This window comes from Artemia sp. Qi Xiang Cuo, chromosome 19 (assembly GCF_049724085.1).
Source record: "Artemia sp. Qi Xiang Cuo chromosome 19, ASM4972408v1, whole genome shotgun sequence".
Lineage (NCBI taxonomy): Eukaryota > Metazoa > Arthropoda > Branchiopoda > Anostraca > Artemiidae > Artemia > Artemia sp. Qi Xiang Cuo.
In genome coordinates this window covers 57,899,224-57,912,809 of record NC_142812.1, presented here as the reverse complement: position 1 = coordinate 57,912,809, position 13,586 = coordinate 57,899,224, and the positions used below count along the sequence as shown (strand labels likewise).

General features: G+C 34.5%; 1 long non-coding RNA gene across 1 annotated transcript in view; it reads right to left on the bottom strand.

Moving 5' to 3' along the window:
* Positions 1–9: 9 nt before the first annotated feature.
* LOC148941047 (uncharacterized) overlaps positions 10–13,586 on the bottom strand; it is a 41,492-nt gene continuing 27,915 nt past the window's right edge. Inside the window, exons 3-4 of the long non-coding RNA XR_016143347.1 lie at positions 3,554–3,769; positions 10–32 (exon numbers count right to left, since the gene is read on the bottom strand). This is a non-coding gene — a long non-coding RNA (uncharacterized LOC148941047). The remainder of the gene's footprint in view (positions 33–3,553; positions 3,770–13,586) is intronic.

Below are 13,586 nucleotides of genomic sequence, written 5' to 3'. Positions count from 1 at the left end.
TGGAAATAATCTTACAATAAATTCTTTGAAAGCTAAAAAGAAATAAAAATTTTAACATAGGCATCGCTAGTAAAATCTTTATTATCAACGAAGCTCTACAGATCTAAGGACCGTTGTCTGCTTCAAAGTGCAAAGAAAAAATTATTACAGCAGTAGGAACACTTTTTGGGTGGGAAAATCTGCTAAATTTTGACAGGTGAGGGAACAAGCTTGACAGAAAGAAAAAAACATTTCACAACATAATTTGATTTTCGAGGAGGGACGGGATCTTATAGCTCAACTTCAGGCAAAAATTTCCTCGCTCCGTGTTCCATAGATGTGCAGGTTTGTGTTGAAGGAGTCTGATAAATACATTTCCTGTAGGTTTATGTAAGCTTCCTGTTTTGAAAAAAAGACAATGAAGGGAAAAATACGTCCAACAGTTATAAACCCAAGAGTGAAAAATTAGACCATTAGACTTACGTTACAGAACGCTCAGCAGATTAAACCACAATTACCTACAAGAAGAGACAAGAACATAATTATTTTAAAACAAGATATTATTTTCATTTATTATTATCTTTCCTATCTTAGCTTCATACGTCATGTGTAGCCAGTGTAGTCTTGGAATATATTTACGTCAAGCTTACGGGGAGCATTGGACCAATATTGTTTTATATTTTTTTTTAAATTGTGTTAAAAAACAAACAAATCTTATTTGTCAGTTCAATTTTGTAGAAACTTGCAAAAGACATCGAATTCTTCAACCTTCTTTACGTTTCAAACTACATTTAGGCACACAATCTGAAGGCCCGTTTATCCAGAGAATGGGTTTCAAAACTGTGGCACATATTTTAAAAGACCATAGATTCAAAAGAGACGTCCTTAGTAATAAGATATTTGATTTCAAACCTTTATTATATCAGACTTTATCCGTTCGGGAATTTCACCAAATTTTACATATCTCACATAGGTCTTTTCGACACGTTTTCTATTTAGAAAAAACTTGCTGATCTTGAAAAATCCAAAAACTGTAATTTCAACAATTTCAACAAACACGGATTTCACTTCCTAAATTTTGTCATGGCCGTCCCTTGGAAAATCTATCCTCTTAGATTTTCACATCCAAAGAGCCAAGTACTCTTTCAAAAGGCCCAAATTTGCAATGGCTCAAACAACCGTAAATACATCAGAGATTATAACGAGCGTGGTGTCTGCTATTTATAGCTCTCATGGGGAGGTTGAAAATCCAAACTTACTCAGAGGGGAAATTGTAAAGAGTATTCTTGATTATAGGACATCTTTGTCGCTTTCAAATCAGTCAAAAGAAGAAATTAAAATCCTCAAAACTTAGAAAAAGATATAAACACAGTAATTACAAGAGCACACAAAGAAATCACAGCAGTAGCCTAATTATGAATTCTGCAGATTATGAAATGAAAGCAAATACCCTTTTAATGGACAAAAATACTTGCAAAGAAATAAAAAGTGATCCCACAGACAAATACACACAGCAGTTGGGAAAAGAAATAGGAATTTTAAAAGACCGTAGACTAATTACTCCTCAAATGTACAAAAAATTCTACGCCAAAGGATGTTCAGCCCAAAAGTTTTATGGTCTGCCTAAAATCCATAAAAAAGATATTCCGATACGTCCTATTGTAGCATGTTATGGTTCTCCATCTACAGGTGTAGGAAAGTTCTTGGCCACCATTTTTAAGCCTTTTTTAGGCAGACAGAAATATTAAATACAAAATTCCATAGATCTTGTTGAGAAGTTAAGATGTCAAAGTATAAGAGAAAAAACTATCTTATCTAGTTTTGATGCAGTTTCTATGTACACTTCATACGATGTCCATAAATGTGAGCAGGCCTTACAAAGAAAAATAGAGGAAAATTCTGATTAGTCAAATTTAAAACTTTGGAAATGGACAGAATAATACGCTTGTTCGTCTTTGCAACAAGTTCTCTTCGTATTTTAAGTTCCAAGACAAATTCTTTTCTTCAAATCATGGGCCTATCCATGAGCACTGTTTTATCTCCTTATTTGGCAAATTTTTACATGGATTTCATAGAACAATCTGCTTTGAATAGTTTCCACTCAAAACATTCTCTCTTGTGTCGTTTCGTTGATGATATCCTTTCTGTTTTGGCATGGACAGGGCTCTCTTAAGTAGTTTTTGGCACACTTAAACTTTTTTGGTTCGAATCTCCAGTTTACAATGGACCTAGAAGATTTAGAAAAGCTGCCTTTCTTGGATGTTTTGATTATAAAAAATACTCTTAGCCTTGAATTTTCTATATACAGAAAGCCAACCCATAATGATCGGTATCTACATTTCTCGTCAAATCACCCCGCTTCTGTGAAGAGAGGGGTAACAATTTCTTTCGTCGACAGAATTTTAAAAATCTGTTAACTTAATCATGTTGGTAGAACCCATGAACAACTTGGCGAACATTTACATGAATACAAAATTTCAATAGATAAGTCCCTGAGATTGGAAAATAAAAATGACAGCTTTAATTCCGCCTTGGCCCTGCATATATTTGAAAATTCTACACATCTTGTTCTTTTTGAGGAGGCAGCTTTAATATCTACAGTAAATGGCCTACTGCTATCTTTTAAAGATGTAATTGAGATAAAAAAATATATATAAACAGAAATTTGGCAAAAAATAGAGACACCGGAGACATTTCATTAAGCCCAATTTATAACAATTTATTACTAAAAGACTCAATTAATATTTGCACCCAGTCAAGCTTAAGAAAAGCTATTTACATATCTAATAAAACCGAAATTGCAGGCGAGCAAAAAGTATTACAAGGCAAAACATTCTTGCTCAATCTCTTTTTGATTTTCCTTAGTCTTTCATTCAGCGTCTGTTTCGCATCTTGTCGACTAAACTCCAAAAGGTTAGATTTTAGATTTTTGTCCTTTTTTTCTTTTTTCTTTTTCTTTTTGTTTAGCACTGAGGACGACTTGGCAGAGGTCCTTGTCAAAATACTTGCTTGTTTTTCGTCTTCATTTTTTGCCACTGACTGACAAAATCCTCGTTTTCTCACCCTTTTTTTATTTTATGTTTCATTTATTATTTCTTTTCCTCTCTTAGCTTCATATGCCCATAATCAGGGGCAAATACCCAGAATTTTTACTGAGGGGAGAGCGGTAATAGGGGTCCATATCTGGATATTCAAGGGACATGGGATGTATAATATTTTTTTCTCCACATTATGGGGGGATGAACTGCCCCGACCCCAATTAACGACGGATTGAAAATTCTGTCAAATTGGTATAATAAGTATACCATTGGAATCGCCATAGTAAAAAAAAAACATTAGTTGGAGAATTACAGTGCCCCACACTGAACAAAAAGAAATTGAAAAACACTGAGCACACTGAAGCAAGGGTACAGCATGATCATAGTATGCATACATTTGACGCTCCCGAGAGAACGACCGACAGAGATACCAAGGGGGTACCAACAGTGAATAAAAGCTAAATAAACAAGAATAAAAAAGAATAAAATAGAATGAAAATCCCTTGAGAGAAAAAAAGACGAAAGATTTTACATACGATTCACGACTTGGAATTCTTCATTTCTCCAAAAAAGAAATTTATCGCCGTATAAAAGTTTTTCCTTAGCTTCGATCTTTTTGAGAATAATAGGTCCCATAATTATGTCTGGTCGTTCATCTGAAGTTATTCTACATTGCAACGTTGCATTTGCTCCTTGTTGAACAGTTGTATTTAGAAACTGAACTGAGTCTACAGTTATCGACTTCGGAATTCCTGCAATAATGGAGAGGGTTACTCTGCGTTTATTCAATATGTTATGAAAGGATGTAGTAATTTTAGTCAGTTAAGTAATTTTATTCAGTTATTTTAGTCGTTTTGGTAATTTTAGTCGGTTATTTTAGTCATTTTAGTAATTTTAGTTGGTTATTTTAGTAATTTTAGTCAGTTATTTTAGTCATTTTAGTCACTTTAGTCAGTTATTTTAGTCATTTTTGTCAGTTATTTTAGTCATTTTAGTCAGTTATTTTAGTCAGTTAGTTTAGTCATTTTAATAATTTTAGTCAGTTATTCCACTTTTGAAGTTTAAACTTTATTTGAAGGTTCTTAGGCACCTCCTGAATAAAAATTCCGGATTTGAATATCTCTTTTTTTTGCATACTTATCTTTTCTTGTTTTTTACTAAAAAAAATTTTATCATTTTTTTTTTTATTAAATTTGCTTTGGTGAATTAATAAATCTTTACAAAAGCGACTGCATTTACTGTGTTTTTAAAGACAGTTTTTATTATGGTCTTCGGTTCCAGTATTACGGTTTAAGCTTTGTTGTCAGATTTCATTTTAGCACCTCTAGAAACAAAAATTTCAGATTTGAGGTTTTACTTTTCTGTTTTCCTAAAAGCCTTTATCGTTTTTTTGAGACCCCAAACGTCTTTGAGGATTAAAATTCTACTAAGTCCCCATCGTGCAAATATAAAAAATACTTATGCATTTGGGACTACAAAAAAAACTTGCTTTTTTAATTGAATTTCTGATCGTTTTTTAAATAATTATGGGAAATCCGGTGCCCCCTGCTTAGAAAATTCCCTTTCCCCATAAAAATTTTTTCCATGGAAAGTGCCTCTCACGTAACCCCTTCCCCGACCACTCCCACCAGAAAAATCCCCCCTAAAACGTCTGTATAATTCCCAATAACAAACACTATATGTAAAAAATGGGAAAAGTTCACAGCTTGCAGCCCTTCCTCTGGAAACGGTGGGGGATTAAGTCATCTTCAAAGACATAGTTTTAAGTTTTCCAACTATTCTGAACAAAATGGATATCTCAAAATTTTGATCAGGTGACTTTGGGAAAAAGATTAGTGTGGGAGGGGGTCTAGTTGCCCTCCATTTTTTTGGTCACTTAAAAGTGCACTAAAAATTTCAATTTCCGTTCAAATGAGCCCTCCTGCGATATTCTAGGACCATTGGTTCGATTCCATCACCCTTGGGAAAAAAAACAAATAAACACGCATCCATGACCTTTCTTCAAGCCAAAAAAAATATACAAAATTATACATTTTTGCAGATAGGAGCTTGAAACCTCAACAGTAGTGTTTTCTGATACGCTGAATCTGATGGTGTGATTTTCACTAAGATTCTATGACTTTTAGGGGTTGTGTCCCCTATTTTGAAAATAAAACAAATTTTCTCAAGCTCGCAACTTTTGATGGATAAGACTAAACTTGATGAAACTTATATACTTGAAATAAGCATAAAAACTCGATTCTTTTGACGTGTCTATTGGTATCACAATTCTGTTTTTTAGTTTCGGTTACTATTGAGCCGGGTCGCTCTTTACTTATATTTCGTTAAAACAACTGTTTGATTGAATAACGAAACATGCTTCTTCAGCTGAAAGTAAGGAGCATCATTAAAACTTAAAGCGAGCAGAAACCATTTTGTATATGAGTAGGAGGGGCTGCCCCCCCCCCCCACTCATATACCACTCTCTATTCATGTGGTCAAGAGTCCCCGAACCCGGGCCACCCCAGTACTGGTTTGACTGTCTTTGGATTACGTTTACCCACCTGACAAAAGAAACAGAAAAGTGGCCAGGGGAACATTAAAAGTTGTCTTTCGGCTATAAAACTAAGAAAGAATATGGTCAGCATAAAAAAAGAAGGAATTTCAGTAAGGTTTGAAAAAAGCTAAAGAGTATTAATTTCAATTTATAAATTGACTGATCAACATTAAAAGTAAGTCGTTCCGCTAATCTTGGTTTTCCACATGTCAGTGGTTGCAGATTCATTTCAACTTCTGTCTTTAAGAAACTATCCGTCTCGTCAGTTAGCGCAAAGTCTCTCACTCTAGTCTCTTTCAGAAAGTGGACCTTAAGTTCTTTAGTTGCTACTTTTTGATAATGATAATATAGTGAGCAGGATTCCCTTTCCTGCTCTTCAGCTAAACCAGAAATAATCTCCAGCCTTGACTTTCTCAGTGTCAAATTGAAAGTTGCTGGTAGGGGGCATGCCTTCAACGTCCATACTCGAATCTGAAGACTTGTTGCATACAGGATCCTTTACGGCAGAATCCTCAGTCGAACTGCAACTCTTGGTACAAGAAACATACCTTTTGCTTTTTAGACTTTTCTCTTCTTATCTAGACCCCACTCCGGGTTGCTATAGAAAGCTCCTACACTGCGACGGTTTAAAGCAGTTGCCCCGTCATAAAATATTACCTTCTCGAGTTCTCACTGATAAGGTTTTAAGACAATCCATAAAACCACGGTACCAAACTTTACCTGCAATTCCTCCACGGTCTCCACTACCTTTGCATTCCCTGTTAGTCGGCACTTTTATATACTCTTAATAATGGCAAAAATGTATGCAAATTTACGTGAATCTAGGGGAGTACATTCGAAATGCATATCAGCTATCGTTTTCAAGTAAGTTTTTAGTCCTTTTTCTTGTTCCTCTGTAAATATTTATCATGTTTTGTAACTAGTTTTGGGCGATATCGGATATTGGTATATCACACCAAATATCGATATCGAACATCGAAACTTTAATATCGATATCGACACCGACATTATTTTGGCTTTTTCTAGTATATACCAGTGAACATCAAGCAGAAAAGATCCAACATAGAAAATTGTTTCGCAAATGGCCAAGAAGAAGAATAATCTATTCAATATTAAATTAAAAAAACATGTTTTTTTAACTGAAAGTAAGGAGTGACATTAAAACTTAGAACGAACAGAAATTATTCCGTATATGAAAGGGTTTGTCCCCTCCTCAACGCCTCGCTCTTTACGCTAAAGTTTGACTCTGTCACACAACTTTATTTTTTAAAACAATGAAAACTTTCGCTTAAAGAGCATGGCGTTAAGGAGGGGACAGCCCCTTTCATATACAGAAAATGCTGCTCTATGTAATAATATATCTTTTGTTTCTGATCAATCGACTTATCATCACCGCACTTCCAGCAATTTACAGATTCTTCCTACTCCATCAGTGAGGCATGACTTCAACCCTCTGACAAGTTGCAACAGGATTTGGAACACGCTCCCTGTGTCTGCACGAAGCTGCCACTCGTTTGGTATGTTCAAAAATTATGTTACAGATTTTCTAGCTAGTAATTAAGTTTTTTTTTCGGTTTCCTTTGGAGTTGGATATTTATTTGAATTGGTGAATTCATGTGTTATCCTCTGTCTAGATTGTCATTCTAGGGATTATTAAGGTGGGCGACTGGATGTTTTTTATTTTTTTTATTTTGTTTATATATTTTTTTGTGTTGGTATTTTGTTTATATATTTTTTTTGTGCAAGTATTTTTTTTTCTCCCTTGTTCTTTCCCGGCCATGAAGCCTTATGGGAGAGATTTTGTTGATGTAGTTTTTTGTTTATGATATTTATTGTTAAATAAAGAACTCAACTCAACTCAAGAACTCAACTCAATTTCTGTTCGTTTTAAGTTTTAATGTCAGTAAATTTCAGTTAGAATTTTTTTTAATTTAATTTCTGAACATTTTTGAATTACAGTAGCTTTAATTTTGGCTAACCGTAAATGAATTATCAAAACCAAATTTGCATATTAATTTTGCTTTTTTGGCTAAATGGCTTTCTCGAAATTTTGTTCTGATGTAACTTACGAATTTACTTACGTAACGAACTTCTATATTCGTATGGTTTTATTACGTATATTAGGGAGTTTGCCTCCTAGTCAATACCTCGTCCTTTACGGTAAAGTTCGAATTTTGTGTAAACCACAAACCCCTGATTCATAAAGGTCAGTTAATTAGAATAGATAGCTCGTTTGAAAGTACTAAAAAACACTTTACCGTAAAGGGCGAGGTATTGACTAGGGGGTGAACCACCTCATATACGCAATAGTTTCTGTTCGTTTTAAGTTTTAATGCTGCTCCTTACTTTTAGTTGAAAAAACTTGTTCTTTTTTCAATTTAATGTCTGATCGTTTTTTAAATAATGTTGAGAAATCCGGCGCCCCCTTCATAGAAATATCCCTTCCCCAAAGGAAACATCCTCCATTGAAAGATCCTCCCCCGTAACCCCCTCCTCCAAGCCCCGTTCCCCATCGGAAAGTATATACCAATAGAAGTATATACCAATACTCCCCCCCCCCATTGGGTAGTATTGGTTATTGGGGAGTATAAAGACGTTTCCCTTCCCCCAAGGAAACATCCTCCGTGGAAAGATCCTCCCCCGTACCCGCCACCACCAAGCCCCCTTACCAGGAAAAAATCCCTCCTGAAACGTCTGTATACTTCCCAATAACCAATACGTATATGTAAAGATGGACAAAGTTCATAACTTGCCGCCCTTCCCCCGGGAACTGTAGGGAATTAAGTCATCTTCAAAGACATATTTATTAAACTTTCGATTATGCTAAACAAAATGGCTATCTCAAAAATTTGATTGGGTGACTTTGAGAAAAAAAAGAGCCTGGGAGAGGGCCAAGTTGCACTCAAATTTTTTTGGTCAATTAAAAAAGTCACTAGAACTTTTAATTTCCGTTCGAATGAGACCTCTCAAGATATTCTAGGACTACTGGATCGATACAATCACCCCTGGGAAAGAAAAAAAAACAAAAAAAAAAACAAATAAAAAAAAAATGCATCCGTGATCTTTCTTCTGGCAAATAATACAAAATTCCACATTTTTGCAGATAGGAGCATGAAACTTCTAGAGTAGGGTTTTCTGATGCGCTGAATCTGATAAAGTTCCATGACTTTTAGGGGTTGTTTTTCCCTTTTTCAAAAATAAGGCAAATTTTCTCAGGCGCGTAACTTTTGACGAGTAAGACTAAACTTAATAAAACTTATATATTTGAAATCAACATAAAATTTTTATTCTATTGATGTATCTATTGGTATCAAAATTACAGTTTTTAGAGTTTTGGTTACTATTGAGCCGGGTCTCTCCTTGCTTACAGTTTGTTACCACGAACTGTTTGATGCTGTCTCATATATGAAGATACACAGCATGCACAACTGTATCCATAAGATAGCAAAGCCCATTCTCAAACTATGTTTAGTGAGGGTGGGCTCTCAAATTTTGCCCAGAACCTCAAAACGCTGGGCTAGATAGAATACCTTCTAAGCTTATAGACCTTGTTCAGATCGCACTCTTCAGGATTGCCACATACCTCAATTCGAGTTTCTATAAATTGTATATTACCCTTGACAATCTTCTTCATGTTGAGAGTAAAATAGCACAATTCATGGATTGGGCCTTACTGGAATCTGTATCGGTGCATACAAGTGCAGAATCAAAAATCAGGCAAGTTTTTTGGGATCACATGATGATATTTCAGTAGTCAATGCAAGACAAACTTTGTCAGCAGCTGCATCTGTCAAGGCTCTCTAGATTTTCAGTAGAGAGTCTGTAGTTACAGTAGAGAAGTCTTGTAATAGGGGTCTCAGAAATACCTATACAGAGTTGTCGTAAATAATTGTCCGTGCCAGCCACCAATATCCTTTCTGAGAGTGAATTCCAAGCCTGAGTAGCTAATCCTCATTCGTGGTAACATGCTGTAAGTAAGGAGCAACTTGGCCAAATAGCAACCAAAACTGTAAAACACAGGGTTTTTATAACAATAGATATGTCAACTGAATTAGATTTTTACGCCGACTCCAGATGTATAAAATTCATCAAGTTTTATGTACCCATCAAAAGCTATGAGCCTGAGAAAATTTGTATGATTTTTTAGAAAGGGCGGGAACGCCCTTAAAAAGTCAATTCATCTTAATAAAAATCACGGATTCGGCATATCAGAGAACCATACAGTAAGGGTTTCTAGCTTCCATCTGAAAATAAGTTAACATTTGCAAGTTTTGCCAGAAGAAAGATCATGGATGCGTGTTTATTTGTTCTGTTTTTTGTTTTTTTTTTTTGTTTTTGCCAGGATGATTGTATCGAACTAATAATCATATAAATCAGAAGATCATATAAATCAGAAAGTCTTAAAAAACGAAAAGATTTAAAGTATTATTTTCTTTTTCCCTGAAGAGACTATGTCAATATAAAACGAACAGAAATTAATTACGAAAGAGAAATTACAATAAATAACCGAGTCAAACTCGCAACGAACAGAAATTAACATAAGTTGGGCGCAAAACCCCTATGCCTTCCCAAGGCCAGAACCAAATTTGCATTTTCCGGAAAAAAATACAAACAAATATGCATTGTCAGTTTAATATACACATACTGATATTTAGTAATCAAATTGTTAATATTATTTGATTTATTAAAGTTATAAAAGTAAAAACATTTATATTTTTATCAGTAGAGTGCAATTTTTGTTCTGGCCTTGGGAAGGCATAGGGGTTTGCGCCCAAATTATGTAATTTCTGCTCGTTGCGAGTTTGACTCGGTTATTTATTGTAATTTCTCTGCTTTTTGGGTTTCATTTATTTATCGATGCTGATTTGTGGTTATTTCACGCTTGGTAGATTACTTGATTTTATTTTTGCTCATTTTTTGTTTAATGGAGTTTTTTACTTTTCTTTGAAAAACTTATTTTGTGGAAAAAGATTTTTTAATTAATAGCTAATATAAAACCTATTTCTTATATCTACATTTTCTCCGTATATTTAACAATCTTCAAGTGCCAAATGGCACTAAGATTGGTGTCGTGTCTCAAGTGGAAAAGCTGGGACTGGTGGACTACCAGTATTTTTTGTGTAGCAAGGATTTCTAGGCATTATTTGAAAAATGATAAGAAATTAAATTAAATTTTTTTCAACTTAAAGTAAGGAGCTAAATTAAAGCTTAATTCGAAAAGAAACTATTCTGTATATGAAGAGGCTAACCCCCCCCCCCGAAAAAAAATAAAAAAGATAATTGTAGTATTGCTTCTACATTAAATTTAAATCAAAACCGGGCAAAAATTAATTTAAAAAACTAAGATTTTTTAGGTAAGTAAAGAGCGAAGTTGAATTTGCATTATTTCCAAAAAAAGGGGGAAACACCACCTAAAAATCATAGAACCTTAATGAAAATCACACCTCCAGATTCAGCGTATCAGCGGACCAGAGATTTCAAATTCCTATCTGCAGAAATGTGGAATTTTGTATTTTTTGCCAGAAGAAAGATCATGGATGCGAGTTTATTTGTTTTTTGTTGTTTTTTTTTCCAGGGGTGCTCGTATAGATCCAGTGGATCTAGAATATCGTAGAAGGGCTCATTCGAAAGGAAATTAAAAGTTCTAGTGCCATTTCTAAATGACCAAAAAAAATGTAGGGCAACTAGGCCCCCTCCCACGCTCATTTTTTTCACAAAGTCACCCGATCAAAATTTTTAGAAGGCCATTTTGTTAAGAATGGTCGAAAAATATAATAACTATGTCTTTGAGGACGATTAATCCCCTAGAGTTCATAGGAGAAGGGCTGCAAATTATGAACTTTGCCCAATGTTTATATATAGTATTTGTTATTGAGAAGCATACAGACATTTTCAGGGAGGATCTTTTCTGGTAGTGGGAGGGGTCGGGGATAACTTGGAAGGATCTTTCAATGGAGTAAATTTTCATGGGGAAAGGGAAATTGCTATGAAGAGGAACCGGATTTCCCAGCATTATTAAAAAAGATCAGAAATTAAATAAAAAATTTATTTTATCAACTGAAAGTAAGGAGCACTTTCCTCGTTCTTTAAGCTTAAGTTTTTTTAGTATTTTTATAAGAGTTATTTACTCTAATTAACGGCCTTTGTGATTAAGGGGTCATTTTTAAAGAATCGGGATTTACGTATTAAAAATATAAGAATATAGAACTTTGTTAAGTAAGTTAATTCGTAAGAAGCGTATATTTATTTATAATAAAAACGTTCGCAAATAAAATTATACAACTTTCGAGAAAGCCATTTAACCAAAAAATTGTAAAATTAAAATCCAAATTTCGTTTTAATTATTCATGTACGGTGAGCCAAATTCAAAACCTTCATTAATTCAAAAATTGAATAAAAAAACAAGGTATTGTTTTTGTAAACAAGTTATTGTTTACAAGTTGTTGTAAAAAACAAGGGTGGCTGTATCAAACCTGTGGTATCGTCATGACATCACGAAAAGGCTCAAATGGTCTGCGGTTAGAAGAAAAGTAACCGGGCCCCGGCGGTGAAGCCGCCAAACTCCCGGTACTATATATATATATATATATATATATATATATATATATATATATATATATATATATATATATATATATATATAGTTCCACCCCTGTTTCTTTTCCTTTTAGATAAATGACCTATTTTCGTTTCTTTAATTACATTTGCTTATAGTATAATTTCAAAGTACAGGTTAAATTCCCGTTACTAAGCGATAGTGGTTTTGCAATAGATAAGCTGTAGCAAGTTTATTTTACTTCCTGGTTTGAGAGTCATTGAAAGATAAATCTAATAGGTAAAGTGGGTTTGAATGAGGTACTCAGCTACGTAGCTGATTGGCTGGCCAAGTGAAGGTCCACTCATACAAACAGTGCTGTACAATATTATTATGTTTTAGTCTGCGTTCTTACCTCAGTCATATATATATATATATATATATATATATATATATATATATATATATATATATATATATATATATATTTGTAGTATTTGTGACCCTTTTGGAAGAATACAAGTAAGGTATTTTCTACAAACTGTGTACTATTTTCCGTAACCCAGGCAGGGTAGGAATAGAGCTACTAGGTACCGTCATTATTACATTGACAGGGAGGGTTATTACCTCCAAGGAGAGAGTAGAGATTTTCTAGCCGTAACCCAAGGCGGGTACATTTGGCTTTAGAAAGTGGCCATTTGACCACTCGATCGCGTTATCATACCCTGGGACAGGGTATACTGTAAATAGGGTAGTACCAAACCAGATAAGTGCAGAATCGTTGGGGTAAGAGCGGGAATCTCACTAACATTTGGGCCGACAAGGGGTTCTCCCCTTCGAGTAAGTGGAATAGAAACCTTTTTGCGCCATTTTTGCATCAATAAGTGGTGACATCCGTACTTACACCCCAATAAGTGGTGGCAGCGAGTTAAGGTCCTATCAGTAAATCTGATAATAAAAGAATTCCGTGTTTTCGAAGACACAAGTAATTTAGCCTACAGAAGTAGCTTATTGTTGTTACAAAGGCTATATATAAAAAAAATCGCAATGAGAAATTCTTATCTGAGCTGTGCTTAGTCGGAAGATAATAAGTAACAAAATTTAATAATCAATAAATCACGCGAATAATTAACTTGTGAGACAAGGGAGGCTGCGCCCCCCACGTAGGACCCACATAGAATCGACAAATTAAAAGGAAATATTTTTTCACGAAAGAATAAAGAATTTTCATTTGAACGAAAGACGTTAAATAAACCTTAAAATAATGGCGGACAAACGAAGAATTCAGACAAGATCTACCGCGGTAAAACAAAAATCGGATTCAGACACACAATTGTATGCGACTCTTGCTGGAAATACCCTAAGAAAAACACCATCAGATAAAACCATATATCACTCAACAGATGAAATAGACATTTCTGAGACATGTGAAGAGGATATCTTCAAACCAAAATCAGTAATAGAGCGATCCCCGGTACGAACCAGAGAAGAAGAGAAA